Consider the following 17,658-nt stretch of genomic DNA (forward strand, 5'->3'; position numbering starts at 1 on the left):
GTGATCAGTAGGGGAGGGTCCAGCCCATTGTGGGTGATACCCTCCCTGGGTTGCTGGACCTGAGTTCTATAAGAAAGCAGCCCTCACCAAGCCAGGGAAAAACCAGTGTGCAGCACTCCTCCATGGTCTCTGCATCAGCGCCTGCTTCCAGGATCCTGCCCTGTTTGAGGTCCTCTCCTGACTTCCTTCAGCCATGAACAGCAGTGCTGAAATGTAAGCCAAATAAATCCCTTCCTCCCCAACTTGCCTTTGATCATGGTATGTCATCAAAGCGATAGACACCCTAACTGAGACACCTCCAGTGGTGTCCACCCGCTCTGACGGAGCCTCTCTTCCCCTCTGCCCACTGACTCACCAACCCATCTCCTCTGGGGACTCCTCATAGGTCCACTCAGAAGGGGCGCCTTATGAGGCCTCTTCTTAATCCAGTGGCGTAAACACCTGCACCCAGCGGTCAGGTTTTACAGGAATTCACTCTCCTTGGGTGTGAACTTTACCTGTTATTCCTGTGAACATGGTCATGGGGAGGTGAGCAGGGAGTCACAGGTACTGTTTTTGTGATACGTGTTATAAACTAGGTCAGCAGTGTCATTAAATGATCATTACAGAGGGGTGAGCTTTGGAAGCCCCCAAATCTTCCCCGAGAAGGCTGCTGTCACTAAATCTATTTCGACTCAACCCCTCCTGGAAGGTAGCGTGCATTCGTTGCCTTTCGCATTGGGAAGCGTTATCATGCTGCCTAAGAACTGCCCACACGCACTAAACTGAGGTCATGACACTTGACTGGGAAGTCAGCTGTCAGTAAAGCTAAGCGAGAATAAGGACCAGCCTTCATGCTCCAAAATGCACATTAAAAACTCAGATATGTCCCTTCCCACGCCCATGGGACAATATGGCCCTGCAGAAAGACAAGGAGCCTAAGAAGTCAACCTGGAGGTTCCATTTGGACCTCACTCATCTGGTAGAAGATGGAATTTTTGATTCTGGGCACTTTGAACAGTTTCTCTGGGAGAAGGTTAAAGTCAATGGGAAAACTGGAAATCTTGGAAATAATTGAACGCTTGAAGAATAAAATAAGTTCTTTCTGAGAAACAGTTCTCTAAAAGGTATTTGAAATATCTTACCAAGAAATACATTAAGAAGAATAATCTCCATGATTGGCTTCGTGTGGTTGCATCTGACAAGGAGACCTACGAACTCTGCTATTTCCAGATTATTCATGATGAAGATGGCTCAGAGTCTGAAGACTAGTTGGCCTTTGTATGCTTTAAAGAAAGACTAAAATTGGACTTTTTTGGCAAATAAAAACCATTGTACTCTTAAAAACAAAAACAAACAAACAAAAAAGTCAGATTGTTGGCACAGGCTTAAAATCCCAGTGCTGAGGAAGCAGAGACTGGCAGGTCCCGTAAACTCACTGACCAGCCAATTTCATGAGTCAGGTCCTCTATGAGAGGCTGTCTCAAAAAACAAGGTAAATAGCTCCTGAGGGATGGTATTTGAAGCTGACCTCTGACCTACACACACCTGTGCACACATGTACATACACCTGCATACACGTGTACCAACACGTGCACACAAATGTACACACACCAGTACATTCATCCGCCAAAGCATGTACACATACCTGTACACCTGTACCCACACCTGTAACAAAGATCCAAATAATAAATTACTTTCTAAAGTCAAATGCATCCTAAACATGGATGGCTTCATTCATTCTGGATATCAAAAGAGATTACTGTGCCCTCTCTAGTACTGCCCTTCTGTCCAGGGTTAAGGTTGGAATTCTGGACTGGACACATGCTGCCTTCTCAGCTCAGAGAGTCTCCAAAAGTTTTTGATGCAGACTTTTCCTGGCATTAGCCTTTGGATCCTTCTGCCTCAGACTACAGGGCACTGTCACTGCAGGTGTGTGCCAGTGTAGTGCCTCAGACTCCAGGTGCAGGGACCACAGGTGTGTGCCAGTGCAGTGCCTCAGACTCCAGGTGTAGGGACCACAGGTGTGTGCCAGTGCAGTGCCTCAGACTCCAGGTGCAGGGACCACAGGTGTGTGCCAGTGCAGTGCCTCAGACTCCAGGTGCAGGAACCACAGGTGTGTGCCACTGCAGTGCCTCAGACCCAGGTGCAGGGACCATAGGTGTGTGCCCATGCACTGCCTCAGACTCCAGGTGCAGGGACCACAGGTGTGTACCACTGTAGTGCCTTGCACTCAGCTTTAATAGACAGTAAAGGTTTAAATGATGATTCCTAAGACCCTCTGGTGCAAGGAAAGGATAATGACAGAGAAGTCTTGTTCTATTGGGAGGTTGTGTTACCATTGCAGTGATCCCACCAGTTCTCATGTTTGTGTGGTATAAGGGTGCCCAGTTCTATGATCTGTGTGTCTGTAGCTGTGAAAGACCAGCATGGAGTCCTTTGGCATACACCCTGGGTTCCTTCAGGTGTTGAGGAGACCAGTTATACCTGGCTACATGGGAACTCCTCTAACTTACCTCTGTCACAGGGCAGTCTAGGAACATGTAAGACAGACCTGAATACTGCCAGCTTTTTATAAACCAAATGAAGAAATAGGTTCACTTTCTCCTAGGCTTCTGAAACATGTCCCACCATCCTCTGGGTGTCGTACAAGAACACACCTGCTGTCCTATGGTAAGAATGGGCCAGTCTACCTTCAGTACAAATAAACACAATGGCCCCGGGGAGCTTGGATTTCCTCTTCCTCCTCCATGGTTCCTCTTGGCAGCCTCTCATGGGAATCTGGCTGCCTGTGAGTGGACCTTTGTGCTTCTCGCCAACAAGGACGAACAGAGGAGAGGGGGTTAAGATCGGCAGTCAGGTTCTCACTGGCGAATGGGGGTAGATCTCTAGTAGATGCTGTCCACGGCCACTGCCTTTTTATTTGTGAACTCCATAATCTCTCCAAGTGAGCTTTGCCATCCCCAGGTGTAAACAAACCTGCCAATCGCCTGCGACTGTGGTGGGGAATGGTGACCCAGGGGGACAAAGAGCCTTGATTTTCAAACTAGGCTGCTTCGTGATTCTTTCTATAATTTTTTCATCTTTTTGTTTTTCAGACTTTTACGTTCAAGACACACAATCCCATTATAAACGCAGAACCATTCAAAACATCAGGCGTAAAACCCTGGAGTCTTTGATTGCACAGTGAACTCGAGAGCCTAGAAAGTTCAAGGGTGTGCCCAAGGTCCCCAGGCTCACGAGGCAGAGCCTGGGCAGTGACACGGGCTCCTGTCCCTAAGCTCCTGCTGCCTCTGCTCACCCAGTACAGGCTTATCTGGAATTCTGGGTCGAATGGAAACTTCTAAATCACCCTGTGCTCACACACATGGGCTGTGTCACATCAGTGACGTGCCTCCCTCGGAAAACAAAACACTGTCCCTCACACTTGTCCCCTTGTGCGTAGACAGAGGCAAAGGCTTGTTTGCTAAGCCTTCTGTCTCCTCCATTTCTGTGTCCCATTGAGATCATGGAAACACAGAGTAAATAACCACGGAGGAAAAAATGCCCCCGAGAGTATTTATTTAAGAGTATTGTTCCAGGATACACACGAAGATAAAGACTGTGTAGTGAATGGCGAGGACAAGCACCCAGGCGTTCTATGCTGTACCAGCAGTTAACCCTGGCCAGGAAGAGGCCATGCGCTACCTTAGAACCTACCCTTATAAAAGAGTCACCTTGCCAAGCTGCCAACTGCTTCTCTTTACCCTAGAGGATCAAGAGAAAGAACAAAGGGGAGGCAGACAGGTGGGAGCTGATCTAGGCATAGCCACAGAGTATACACACAGGTGGGGGTTTTCCCGCAGCAAAGGGGCATGGGAAAGGGTGTCACAGAAGAACATTTATACTAGGCCATGCCTAGAGGTCCCAGAGAGCCAAGGTAGGGCTGTGGGCCTGTGAGACACTTGTACCTAGGAGCCATCTCTAGCAGAAGTGTGGGGGCAGGGGGATTCCAGCCTTGTAGAAGTCTCATGCCGTGATGGAGCTCGGCACGCTGCTTCTGCAGGGCTGTGAGGAGAACAGACGTGCTCCGGGTTCAGGTATACCTATGATGCAGGAAAACGTCTGTAGTTTGGAGTCCAGCACATTTAGTTCTTGGTGCCCCCACCCTCACGGAGGCAGCAAACAACAAGACAGCAATTTGGAAGTATGTCAAATGAAATACAAAGCAGAAACCTGCTCACGTCTCTGCATGCTTGATGATCATTGACTTTTAAAATGGGTTTTGAAATAAAAAGCCTTCTGGAAGAAATACAGATTTGAAAGGATTACTAGAAAGCATGGCTCGAGTACCCCACTCCTCTGCATTAATTCCATTTATGCATGAGCTCTGGCATCCTCCTAATTCCCTATATTTGTCTATCTACAGTGCAAATTGTTGGACCGCAAAAATGTCATAGAGGCCACAGGACGGGACTAGGAACAGATTTTTCATAAATAGACCTGTTTGTTCACCGCTAACCCATGAGGCCGCTGTGTAAGGGGCTTATGAAAAATACAATTAGACAAGACAGGGTCCTGCCAGCTTCCTGCTTTGCATAACATATGCAATCTAATTGATACAGGATACTTTCTATCACTCTCTCCGGCTTTGCCTCTTTTCCAGATGTAGTGGATTAAACTCCCCGTTTCATTAAAGCACAGCTGGGCTAGGCTGGCGGGCCAGCAGGCTCTTGGGATCTGTGTCCATGGCTCCCTACCCATACAGCCATGGGATCCACCTGTGTCTATGGCTCCTACCCATACAGCCATGGGATCTACCTGTGTCCATGGCTCCCTACCCATACAGCCGTGGGATCTACCTGTGTCCATGGCTCCCTACCCCTACAGCCATGGGATCGACCTGTGTCCATGGCTCCTACACATACAGCCGTGGGATCTACCTGTGTCCATGGCTCCCTACCCATACAGCCATGGGATCCACCTGTGTCCATGGCTCCTACCCATACAGCCATGGGATCTACCTGTGTCCATGGTTCCCTACCCATACAGCCGTGGGATCCACCTGTGTCCATGGCTCCTACCCATACAGCCGTGGGACCAACCTGTGTCCATGGCTCCTACACATACAGCCGTGGGATCTACCTGTGTCCATGGCTCCCTACCCATACAGCAGTGGGATCAACCTGTGTCCATGGCTCCCTACCCATACAGCCGTGGGATCCACCTGTGTCCATGGCTCCTACCCATACAGCTATGGGATTGACCTGTGTCCGTGGCTACCCATACAGCCTTGGGTGGTATCAACCTGTGTCCATGGTTCCCTACCCATACAGCTGTGGGATTGACCTGTGTCCGTGGCTCCCTACCCATACAGCCGTGGGATCCACCTGTGTCCATGGCTCCTACCCATACAGCTGTGGGATTGACCTGTGTCCATGGTTCCCTACCCACCTGTGTCCGTGGCTCCTACCCATACAGCTGTGGGATCTACCTGTGTCCATGGCTCCTACCCATACAGCCTTGGGATCTACCTGTGTTCATGGCTCCCTACCCATACAGTCGTGGGATCGACCTGTGTCCATGGTTCCCTACCCACCTGTGTCCGTGGCTCCTACCCATACAGCCGTGCCCAGGTTTTACGTAAGTGCCAGGACTTGAACTCAGACCTGCGCACTTGCCAAGCTCTTACCGCCAAGCCATCTCCCAAGTTCCTATATATGGAATATCTGAGTAGTGGCCTGGTATGTTGATATGGTCTGTAATTCTAGTGCTCAACAGGTTGAGGCAGGAGAATCTGGAGTTTGAGGCCAGCTCGCTCTATATAGTGAAACACTGTCTCAAGAAAACAAGGGCTGGGCCTGTGACTCAGTGGCAGAACCATTCGCTTTGAAGTGTGTCTCCAAGCTGACACATTCCAGAGGCTGCCTCTGCGTCTCCCCTCCCTCCTCCTCTCTGCTTCCATCTTACTCCCTTCGGCTCCTCTGTGTGTGCATGTTTATCTTAGGAGAAGCTTATTTTTTTTCTTCACTGAAGATCTTTGGTAGAAAATTATATATAGTATTCTATATAATTACATCAATACATAATTATATGTAATTCTGTTAGTGTCTGTTACCTAAGAAGCAGAGCCTTGCCTGTCAGTTCTTAGTCAGTCAAATTATGGAATGGCTAGAATGGTTTCTGATTGAGACGAACTTGTCTCAATCTTGGCTCTTTTGTTTACTTAACTTTCCTTATGTAGTGAACACAGGAAGGAATAAGAAAATTGGAACAGAAAAAAAGAGGGAGAGAGAGAGAAAGCTGAGAAAACCCAAGCTGAGACCTGAACACAATGAAAGGGAGAAGATGAGTGGAGGGAGGAGAAGGGGACAGAAGAGAGCAGGGGACAAGGAAGGACCTGGAGGGGGCCAGAGGAGAACAGGAGCAGTGTACGGCATATACCCGCATTTGGCGAGCTCTTCTCTGTTGGATCCTCCAGCTGCCCCAAGGGCAGGTGCACAGTGACTTCTTTTTGGCACCCGTGAGTCTTCAGAGGAGCTGGGACACCGCTCTTTAGGGTCTTAGATGCTTGTGGCAAGGGATCGGAAGCCTAGTTCCAGTTCCTTCCTCTTGGGGGTCTGACCAGTGCTCCCTGTCAGAAGCACTGAGGTGCCTTCCAGCTAGAGGAGGGAAGGGGAGGGTAATGCAGGGAGGGGTGGAGAGGGAAGGATGGGGAGAGAAAGGAGGGGAGGAGCGGGAGGGGAGAGGAAGATGGAGAGAGGAGGGTGGGGAGATGAAGGAGGGGAGGGGAAGATGGGGAGAGGAGGGAGGGGAGGAGCCTAAGATGACAGGGAGGGCCGCTGCCTTTACTATGCCCCTTCACTCCAGCCATTGGGTTGTTGCATCAGGGCAGCCAGGCTCAAAGCCTTAGTCACGGACTTTTTGTTTTTCACTTTTCTTTGTTGCCTAACACGGGCCAAAGCTCAGGTTCCAACTCCAGGGTAGATCACAAGGTCACAGGGTAGGGCCACAGTTCCTCCTCACTGAGTCAGCTCACCCAAGGCCACAGGAGCCCGGGACACCAGCAGAGAGGTTTGCTGCAGGAACCTGCGCCACCTGCCAGCAGTTGGGTCCTTTTCTCCTTTCTTGTTTAAATCACCTTAGGCTTTGCTCCCTTGGTGCTGAGCAGAGAGGGCAATGAAGGGAGGAGCCCTGGCTGTCCTGTGCCCCCTGTCTATGTACAGTTAGAAGTGTAGAAAGCTGCCCTCTTCATCTCCGAGGAGGGAGCCATAGAGGGCAGGAGGCGGGGGCCAGCAAGCACAAGTGTGGGCTGGGTGCCAAGTTGGGAGCTGAGGCTAGAAGGGTCCTGGCTAGCATCCTGATCTGTAGACACAGTCACAGGCCCCATCACCCAAGAGGCAAGAGCAGCCATTTCCCCAGAGCTGCCAGCTTCCCCAGGGTCTGCAGCGACAATATTTCCCTCCCAGTCCTACAATGTTCCTGGTCACTTCTTGGCGTGGGTCAGCATTCCTGGGGAAAATGGGCACAGAGGGTGGTGTAGGTACCCACTTCTCACAACTGTGTGGGCCCTGAGCCAACAGGAATGTCATCTGAGGGTCCCCAAACAGGACTGGATGTAGCCAGCCTGCTGGGTATGTGCTTCTAAGAAATCTATTCTCCTGAATAAGCAAGTTATTGGGAAGAATGAAATCTGAAAGAAACCATAAACCTCCTGTGTGAGAGTGGAAGGCTCCTAGTCATAGTTCCTCACAGTCCCCAGAGATACAGACGTTAACTTGCTACTGGCAGCAAGGGGCCCAGCTAGCTCGCTGACCGCTTCAGTCTTCCATGCTCTGGGCTTTCCAGTAATTCAAAGGCTGAGATTGCAAAAGCGATTCCACACCTTGAAACCTCTGTCCACTGTACGGAGCTTCAGCGTGGAGCAGCTTCCACCCATTCTCAAATACAAAAAGGGAAGAGAAAATGCACCCTTCATTTAGCAGACCCCTGAAATGAATTCTCAGGCTTTTGGAGTGAGAATTATGATAAAGAGTGCAGTGGCGATCTTGTCATGTCTGCGTCTTTATGAGTTTGCAAAAATACTATACCCGGGAGGAACTTCCCCAGTGGCCTTGCTTACTTGCTGAAAGATGGAACTCAATCTGGCGAGAAAGTGGACCATACAAGAAGAAAAAAAAGTCAGTATTTTGAGGCATTAGGGTGACATCACCCATACCTCTTCTGGAACCTCTTTGGGCATCTGATTGGGATTTAAAGGCCAACTTAGACAGTAAATGTATTCGTTTTGAGTCAACCCATGTTGCTTTGCATTTCTCTTGCACATTAAGAAGAGGCCATGGGTCCTGAGTGATGTGGGAGTCTGCAGACACAGAAGCCATGTTTGGGAGACCATTTGTAAGGTCGATGGTGCCTAAAGGACCAAGAAGACCTCTTCAAGTTAAAAACTGTCCGTGTTTAGAAAAGTCATTCTGGAAACAAAACCAGTGAGTTTTCAAGAGTTTCTAAAAGTGTCAAGTAGTGAATGTTTCTTCCTGTTGGAGAGCACAGACGTTCATGGTGCCGTTCATTGATTGGGACATACCTGGAGGAACTAACTCATCCTTTTTTTATTTCCCTTTGTCTCTGGAAGAGGAAGATAGCAAGATTCGCCAGAGTAGAAATCTCTAATACAATGAGTCATCCTCTTTGTCTACCCTCAAACATGCCTGGAAGTCAGAGGCAGAGCGTAGAGGGGAAAGTACCCACTATACAAGCAGGAGAACTCACGTGAGAAGCAGCACGGCAGCAGGCGCCCTGTCTCTGCACTGGAGACATAGAAGCAAATCTCTTTGGCTGGCTGACCAATGGGCAAGTTCTAGGTTTAGTGAGAAACCTTGCCTAGAATACAACATGGAGAGTGACTGACAGTGGCTCCTGGTGCTGGCCCCTTGCACGAGCGTACACATGCACTCACCCTTGCTTATTGCTTTGCCTTTGGATATCTGGTATCTCTGTTAACTTTGGTTCCTGAACGAATCCTTTTACTTGTTTCTCATTTCTTTATAGTCTCCAGTTGAGCACGAACATGTTATCATGCTACGCATTATTGAATAACTCCAAAGTTCTGCAGAGGTGAATGAGATCCAGGTCCTAGTGACTTATGAAGGACATTTCTCTGGGTTGGACATTGCTGCAACTCCAGGGCACACAGCCTGTGGACATGCGTGTTCAGTGTGGCAGGGAAGAGAGACTTCATTTATAGGGCAACGGTCTGCCCTGTTCCAGGCTGCCAAGAATCCAGCTCCTTTCCCAGAAATAATACTGTTCCTCAGAGGGAAGATAAGCCTCCCCTCCCAGCAGAGTTAAGGAGAGATAACTGTGGGCACACACACCCAAAGGTCGCTCTGCCTGTAAGTGCATGTAACAGGAACCCCTCATAGGAAATAGAAAGGTTCAGTGGACACCTGGTCAGTGTCTGGGCACAGCAGCCCCAGACCTGGGCACCTGCAAGGGTGGGATGCAGATCAGCAAGTATGGGAAGGCCACCAACTTGCATCCTATAGTCATCATGGGCTGAGACTTCAGGGTGGTGAATCCAATAAGATCTGCTTTATTTACAGTCAGGGTAGATGAGCTCGTGTAGGCGCATACACAGCAGCAGGATCTCCTCCATGCAGGAGCATACACAGCAGCAGGATCTCCTCCATGCAGGAGCATACACAGCAGCAGGATCTCCTCCATGCACCTTGCAGGAGCATACACAGCAGCAGCATCTCCTCCATGCAGGAGCATACACACAGCAGAATCTCCTCTGCCCAAGGTTCTGGAGCTCAGACTGGGAGCAAATGCTGTTTTAAGTCTAAACAGGACTAAGCACCTTGGTTTCTGCTGTGGAGGAAGAAGAGTCTCCCACGGGTCTAAGGGAAAAGCTGAGTATATTCTTGAGGTAAATAAATACAGGAAAAGATTCTCTCAGCCAGAATGTCCAAAGGACTGCAGAGCAGGTGGCAAGTAGGGAATGTGTGGAATGGGCTGTGTGCCAAAGGATGAGAATCACAGGGGAGCTTGGCAGGGAGACATTAAGGACCCAAGAATAAGTTTCTGCTGTGTATGGTGGCTTCTACTGTGTGTGTCTATGTGTGTCTGCATGTATCTATGTCTCTCTGTGTGAATGTGTATGTATCTGTGTGTGTATTTCTGTGAATGTGTGTGTGTATCAGTGTGGTTATCTGTGTGTGAATTTGTGTATGTATGTGAATGTGGGTGTCTATGTCTCTGTGTGTGAATCTTGTGTATCTCTGTGTGTATGTGTGTATATCTGTGTGTGAATGTGTGTGTCTGTGTCCCTATGTGTGAATGTGTGTGTTTCTATGTGTGTGAATATGTATGTCTGTGTATCTGTGTGTGAATGTTTATATATCTTTGTGTGTGTGTGTGTGAATATGTGTATCTCTGTGTGTGGATGTGTGTGTATCTTTATGTGATGCTCCCACAGGCATGGGCTGTGACCTTCCCGATAGTCCCCATGGCTTGAGAAGACAATGGGAAGCCCCAACAGGCTAGTCAGAAAATCCTTGCTGGCTAAAAAAGGGCATCATGACGATGAGGGCTGACTCACAGCAGAGAGCAATGGCCTAAACATATACTGTACGCAGAACTTTATAAACGGAAGAGCTGGCAGTGACGCAGGGGAGCTGGAGGACACAGATGTCCAGAGATTGTAATACTTGTCTCTCCGCAGTGCAGAAGCAAAGCAGAGAGAAGATCCCAGTATCAGCACTCAACCTGGCCTAACATTACAGCATTTCAAATGCTCACGAAATATTTACTAAGATATGGTTTATTTATTTATTTATTTTTTTGGACCTTAGATAAAGGAAGTGTAAATACATGTGCACACAAAGACACACACACTAATGTTTTGAGCTGCTTAAATTTTAACATCCCAGGCTCAGGAACAACCCACTGTTCTACCCACAATTGAGTAGTGACATGTGTGGAGAAGCATCTTGTGGTATGCCCCTTGTGGAGGACCATTCCAGGCACGAGGGAACCACTGACATCATAACCACACAGAGGAATCCCAAATACATGAGCCCCGTGAGGATATTCAGACAGCATGGCCGCACAAAATTATATAAAACATCCATCCCAGATCCCAATCGATGGAGAAAAATCGGGGCAGCATTTTCAGCATTTGCTCGTAGAAGGATAGAGGATAAGGCCAGGGTGTGTTGGGGGGTGTGATGGAGCAGAAAGAGACACAAGGGGGAGAGGAAGCTGGCTTTGCCAACAGTGGTGATGATGTCATACATGTGCCAGTCTCACCGAATTGTCTGTGTTTACAATGTTCCTCATCAAGGCTGGATCTTAAGTCTGAAGTAGAGAGCGGCGTGAGAGTGAGTCTCATGTTGTTTTCCAAGAGTTCTCTTTCCTTCATTTCTTGTGCGTGTGTTCATGTGCACACGTGGAGGATAGAGGTCCCCTTCTGGCATTTCCTTGTTGCCACCTACCTTGTCCCTTAGGCATAGTCTTACAATGCCTTAACTTGCCAGTTGGGCTAGGCTGGCTTCTCCTCAGCTCTGGGATTAAAAGAGTGCGTCACCATGGCTTCCTTTCTCCTGTGAGCTCTGAGGGTCGGCTTATGTCCTTACTTACTGAGCCATCCCCTAGTCTGTCTGTCATTCTATAGTGGGATCTATGTCTGCGGGTCACCTGATGGTAAGAGGTGCCAGAGATTGTTTGCGCTGCCTGTAATCTCCAATATTTGGAGATCCTGCCCCCTCTCCAGCCCCAGTCACCAGTGTTTGAGGAAGAAACGGACTTTCCACTACTGACTGTGGAATACCCTTTTAGGTAACCAGAGACTCGAGGAAACTACGACCAAAGGAACCACACACAGCAAAGGAGGACCCAGCCCATGGTGATTTCTAGACAAGATTTTCCTTTCCTAACCCCAAAGCTCATCACAACCACTTCCCCCCAGTTCCCCTTGCTGACTGCTAAGTCTGATAGGGAATGTGACCTTGACTCATCCAAGGTTTACTTAAGCAATTCATTGTGGTGGTGGCGGTAGCTTGGTTCTGAAAAGCCCTGCCTGGAATCTGGAAAGATCTGGGCTGAGAGCTGCCAAACTAAAGCCACAGAAAAGAATCATCCCATGACCTCGGAGGTGAGAGAGGAGTCTAGGCTCCACCACAGACGAGCTAAATCCCCCAAAACGATTCCCTCTCTCCCTGTCCCCTCATCAGATCCCTGGGAATGCAGAACGAGAAGGAGACAGTAGAGGACATTGCATATTTGACAACTACCTCACGCTTATGAGCCAACTTTCCTGAGGGTGCAGAATGGCTAGCCAGCTATAACCCTGTGCCCATGCCCAAGAAGTTGGTTCTTAGGAGCAAGGCAGAGATCTAAAGTATCTACTCTGTCAAATCAGTGATATATATATTTAGTGGCCCTAAATTATTTTTCCATTTATTATAATAACTTTTTGTTAGAGATAGATAGATGATAGGCAGATAGATGATAGACAGTGAGATAGATAGATAGATGATAGATAGATAGATAGATAGATAGATAGATAGATAGATAGATAGATAGATGATAGATAGATACCTTCTAAGGACAGCAAGGTTTCTTATAAACAAGAGAAATAGACAAAGGTAAAAAACCTAGTGATTTGAAGGCAGAAGTGGTTAAAGCTACCAAATACAGGAACTGTATGGCAAACTAATCCTTGTGGCAGCCAGGGAAGAGTAGGGGATTTCCAAGGCTCTAGGGACTGTCATGCAAGGGTGGAAGGTCCTGGAAGTTTTCAGTAGAGTCATGCTTCTGGCTGAGGAGAGAGTGAACCAGGTCCCACAGAGCCTGAGAGGGGCAGTCATTAGCACACAGCCTGAAGCCTCCTTCCGTGGAAATCAGATCCACACCTAGGCATGATTTCATTAATGTGTTCACATTTCTCCATTCTGATTGGATCTGAAGATGGGCCCTGGGATGTCTAGACAGAAGCTTCCTTCTGACGCTCTGTCAGTGCATCGTGGAAAGCAGGCTGGGCAGTGCTGGGTGGCGGATAAGAGGAAGGACCGTGAGTGTCCGTGGGGGCATACAGATCAGGCTAACTGCAGATTAGGGAGAGACACAGGCTAGATAAAAGTCAGCGTGTCCTTTAAGATATTGGGGAACTTCACATGGAAGGAGGCAAAGAGGAGGCTGCAGGGCACCTGTATGTGTGTGTCCACGGGTCTTTTCTGAGCCCTCAGCTGCAGAGTGGCAGAGTCTTTTGTGGCTCACACATGTCCATCCTGTGATCCAGGGTGTATGTGAGTAGTGCTGGGTCCTGCATTGCCATAGGTCTCCTAAGAAGTGTGGTGGCGAAGGGTTATTTAGCATGGGTCCCGCTAGTGCCGGACATTCAGGATCCTGGCAACAATTGTCTGCAAAGATTTTAGCTTGAGAATACTCCACAGTCAGCTGGCATTTAGCTGGGAGCTTGCTTTCCTCACATCCCTAATATCTGCCCGTTTCCAGCTCCCTTTCTTCTTCGTGTGTTTATTGAGTCACTATCAGAGATCGTATCCTCAGGGATGGGCTCAAACTGAGGAAAGGTTGTGGGAAAGCAGCCCTGAGCTTCCTGCTGGACTCCTGATGTGACTGACAGAAAGGATGAGCCATGAAGATCTCAAAACAGGCTCTGCAACAGCCTGGCCTGGGGATGCTTATTTGATGCTTATGGCTTGACTAGAGAATCCACAGCAGGCGTCTTTGCCTGATTAGCAGGATGCCCTTCTTGATACCAGGTGAAAGACAAGCCGTTTGTCCCCTGTATCTCCTTGTGGTCCGTGATGATGACATGTTTACCTTGCTTTCTGAGCTGCACTTTGTGTTAGCCCGAAGGATGGAATGTGATATGCGGATGCCTGCACACGCATGTTTTTTGTGTGCTCCCATTCACTGCAACCAGGCCATGGAATCAACCTAGGTGTCCGTCACAGAATAGATTCCGAAAATGAGAAAGAGATATAGAGAGAAAGGTGGTCAGTACAGAGAAATTTGGGGAAGAAGGGAAGCACCACGAGCTAAGAAAAGGAACCCAAACTGAGAGAAAACATTGGTGCTGTTCATTTTGTAGTTAAATATTAAGGAAAATTACTTCAAAGATAAAGTCATCAGGCTGCGTCCATGTGCACATCACCAAGGAAGCGACTGACCAAATGGTCCCGAGTCTGATAAACAGATGGCAGGTGAGAACCAGGAAAGATGCAGAGGGAAGGATGGGCAGCAGGACACATCAAAAGGCATTTTTGTTAAAGACAAACGTTTAAGGAATGTAGCAGAAAGAGTTTGAGAAGAGGCAACAGTGTGTGTGTGTGTGTGTGTGTGTGTGCGTATGCATGTGTGTGCATGGCTTCTCAGTCTCCACAGTCTCTCCAGCAGAGAGACTTATCATTCTGACATGGTTCTTCCCTGCTAGTTCTATGGGTGTTAGACCTTTCCCACTTGAATGACAGGTTTTAAAACAACACTCCAAGTACGAGAAGGCTCACTAATACCTTTTATTAAAAGTCACAGGAGAAGTCAACTATTATTGTAGACACAGTGCATTTATGGTTTGAATTATGGATTTCTCTTAAGCGTTGTCAAGGATTTGGTTGAATGTGTGTACATGTGCTAAAGGTAGCCTCGTTATTTTTTTCCTGTCTTGGGTTCAGTGATAGAAGGCAAGACATTCACTACTCTCTCTCTCTCTCTCTCTCTCTCTCTCTCTCTCTCTCTCTCTCTCTCTCTCTCTCACACACACACACACACACACACACCATGGATTCAGAAATAGTTCATCAGTTTTGTTGATAAGAGAACAGCTTCTGTTGTCGACCAGAGTTCATAACCGTGCATTCTGACTTGATGGCCTCTCCTTAATGCTGTGGAACGTCTTTTCAGCTCAGTCTTGTCTTTAAACTCGCAAGATTTAACTATTCAATGATGAAACACAGAAGATCCACGACAAACCAAGAAAGTTATATTGTATCCTGGGATGGGGCACAAACATCTCGGCTTCCCCTTCCTCAGCTAGCTCTGCAGCTGAACTTGCGGCCTCCTAGGTCAAGGCACAGTTGGGTTGGAGCAGAGGACCGTGGATACGGTGTAGACCCCACCACCCTCACAACACAGACGTGCATGAAGTTCTGAAGGGGTGGGGCAAAACCACTCATTTTGCTTGTCATCTCTCATGCCACACACCCGGGACAGGCCAACCTCATTGGCCTTTATCTATGGCTAAGGAAGACCATGCTACAGAGGACACCACGGCTAGGGCCACAGAGCCCCAAGATACTGGTTTAGCACAGACCCTGGGTTCTTGATAAGCCTCCTTCCTGCCCTGCGGGATGGCGACCAGGCTTGTTCAGCTCCTCATCTGCAAAGGCAACCAGGAAAAGCTGACCCCTCTCCTGGGCAAGGGATTCATTAGCTGAAACTGAGCTGTTGTTGGCCTCTCTGGGAAGAACGCTTGCTCTTTCCTTCCCTAGGCCCCTCTACGTTTTATTTATTCAATTCCAAGAATAACTGAGCTGAACACGTGCAGGGCTGGCTGATTTCCTTGCAATGTTTAAAATTACCCATTGAGCGCTAATCTTTAAGGGACTCTGGGGAACCAAAGGGGTGAGTATTTTACGTTTTCTCAACCTATCTCTCTTTGTCCAGAGAGAGAGGCAGCTTTAGTGTTTCCAGAAAGTTCTATTTCTAAAGGCCCTTTGCTTTTTTAGGTTGTGCTTAGATGGACTACATTTGTTAAAGTGTTAGTCTATGTTCTGACATCTTTGCTCATTAACCAGAATGTCCTTGGTCTGTGCTTCCATTCTCCTCATCTCGGTGGAAACACTCAGCACCGTTCCCAGTCTGTCCGCAGTAGAGATGCCATGTTGAACACTTTCAGGGAGGGTGGAAGTAAACACGCCTCTTATTCCAGCATAGCCATCTTGGAGCTTGTGAAATGCTCCCCTCACGCTGTGGCTTAGATGCCCCCCCTCTCCTCTTCCCCCAACTTGTACCTCCCCTCTCCTCCTTCCTTTTCTCCTCCCTCTACCCCCTCTCTCTTGGTTTGCTTTCGTTGTTTCTATCCCACGATCTGCTTCTCTTATTTACAGCTCGCATGCTGGTGAGACTCTTGAGATGGTTGATTGAGAACTGTTATCCTGATGGTTGTGTCCTGCTCAGTCACTCACGTACAGCAGCGTGTGTTTCTCTTTCAGAAAGGCAGCTGCGTATGTATGTATTATGTATATCAGTGAGAGTTGTATGTGCATGTGTATGTGTCCGATATAGACAAATGCATTCATGTATAAAATAGATTTATATGTAACTGAAATGATAGGTAAATTTGTAATTAACACAAACAAACAGAATTGATATTCTGTGTATGTTTACTTGGCATTGTACACACATACATGCATATGTAATGTTTCTGTACCATCAATAGGATATACATGATGGCCAGTTCATACCTGTATGTCTCTCCTGGAGTTCCCAGTGGTGTTTCCTCCTCACTTGTGGCCCTGACGTCACATGAGTGTGTGTACCTATTTCTATAATTGCATTGGTAAGGGAATGCATTCTCCGCCTGCCCACCTACTACCACAGGTGGGCAGTTTCTACTCCTTCTCACACAGATCTCCACTGATGCAGTAGATCTGAGGCCTCTGTCTGCTTCATCATGTAGCCTCTGCATCCCCTCTCTGTCCTCTGCATCAGTTTTCTCACCACTGGACCACTTTTGCTATTAGGACGAACTTTGTGTTCCTATCTGAAAGACTCTGCCCCAGTCGTTCTGTCTGTCTCTCCTGCTGCTGATCCATGTGTGCCTTTTCGTCACAGGTGAGGATGCCCACAAGGTTTGTCTACATCAATGTCCATTTGTCCTTAAATCTAGCACAATGTAGAACTTGTCATGTCCCTCCCAAACTCCCTGAATGATGGACACTGAGAATCAGTGGGGGTCATCTTGGTAGACAGTTCTCCTTAGTCCCTGCTGCCAATTGCCATCTTCTCCCTTGACCTCTGTATGTGCTTGACACAGCATTGCCTCCGGCTCTTTCCTGATAAAACCACTGCTGTCTTCAGTTATGTCTGTCTGCTGTCCCTCCACCTCCCTGCTCTGTCTGTCTGCTGTCCTTCTACCCCCCTGCTCTGTAGAATGTGGGGAAGGCCAGCAGTGGCTGTCTGTGCACGGAAGACAGCTGTATAGCAACATGGAGACGACTCAGCATGGGAGGGAAAGGCAGGATCCAGAACACCGCATGGCACGGGCATCTTCATACTCGTGTCTTGAATCTCTCTGGATTCACTTTTAGCAAAGACATTCAGCCAGCCCATTGTGTCGGAGCTTTGGTGCAGTAAGGATTGGGTCAGTGAAAATGATGCAGCGAAATAAAGAGAAGGGTTCTTGACAGACCAGCAGCCAAGGTTGCCGGCTCATCTAGCCCTTCTCCTGGAGGGAGCTGAGGGAGGGGGTCAGAGGGAGGGCTAAGGGATAGAAGCATAGAGAGGATTGACTGAGCATCAAGTCAGCCTCAGTGTCTGGGGAACTCTGCAACACACGTCAGGGAGTCCTACCGTGAAGGCTACCCTCCACAGGGCGGAACGTGGGGAGAGCTTGTGATGGACTGGGGAGACCCGACATCATACTCTCCTCATGCTGAAGTGTTACTTTAAAATGCT

The 17,658-nt window shown here is 48.3% G+C and overlaps 1 pseudogene; it reads left to right on the plus strand.

Moving 5' to 3' along the window:
- The first annotated feature begins 892 nt into the window (after nt 1-892).
- On the plus strand, nt 893-1,251 carry LOC130863081 (60S ribosomal protein L22-like 1; annotated as a pseudogene).
- Nucleotides 1,252-17,658: the final 16,407 nt, after the last annotated feature.

The sequence above is a fragment of the Chionomys nivalis genome, chromosome 20 (assembly GCF_950005125.1).
Source record: "Chionomys nivalis chromosome 20, mChiNiv1.1, whole genome shotgun sequence".
Classification (NCBI taxonomy): domain Eukaryota; kingdom Metazoa; phylum Chordata; class Mammalia; order Rodentia; family Cricetidae; genus Chionomys; species Chionomys nivalis.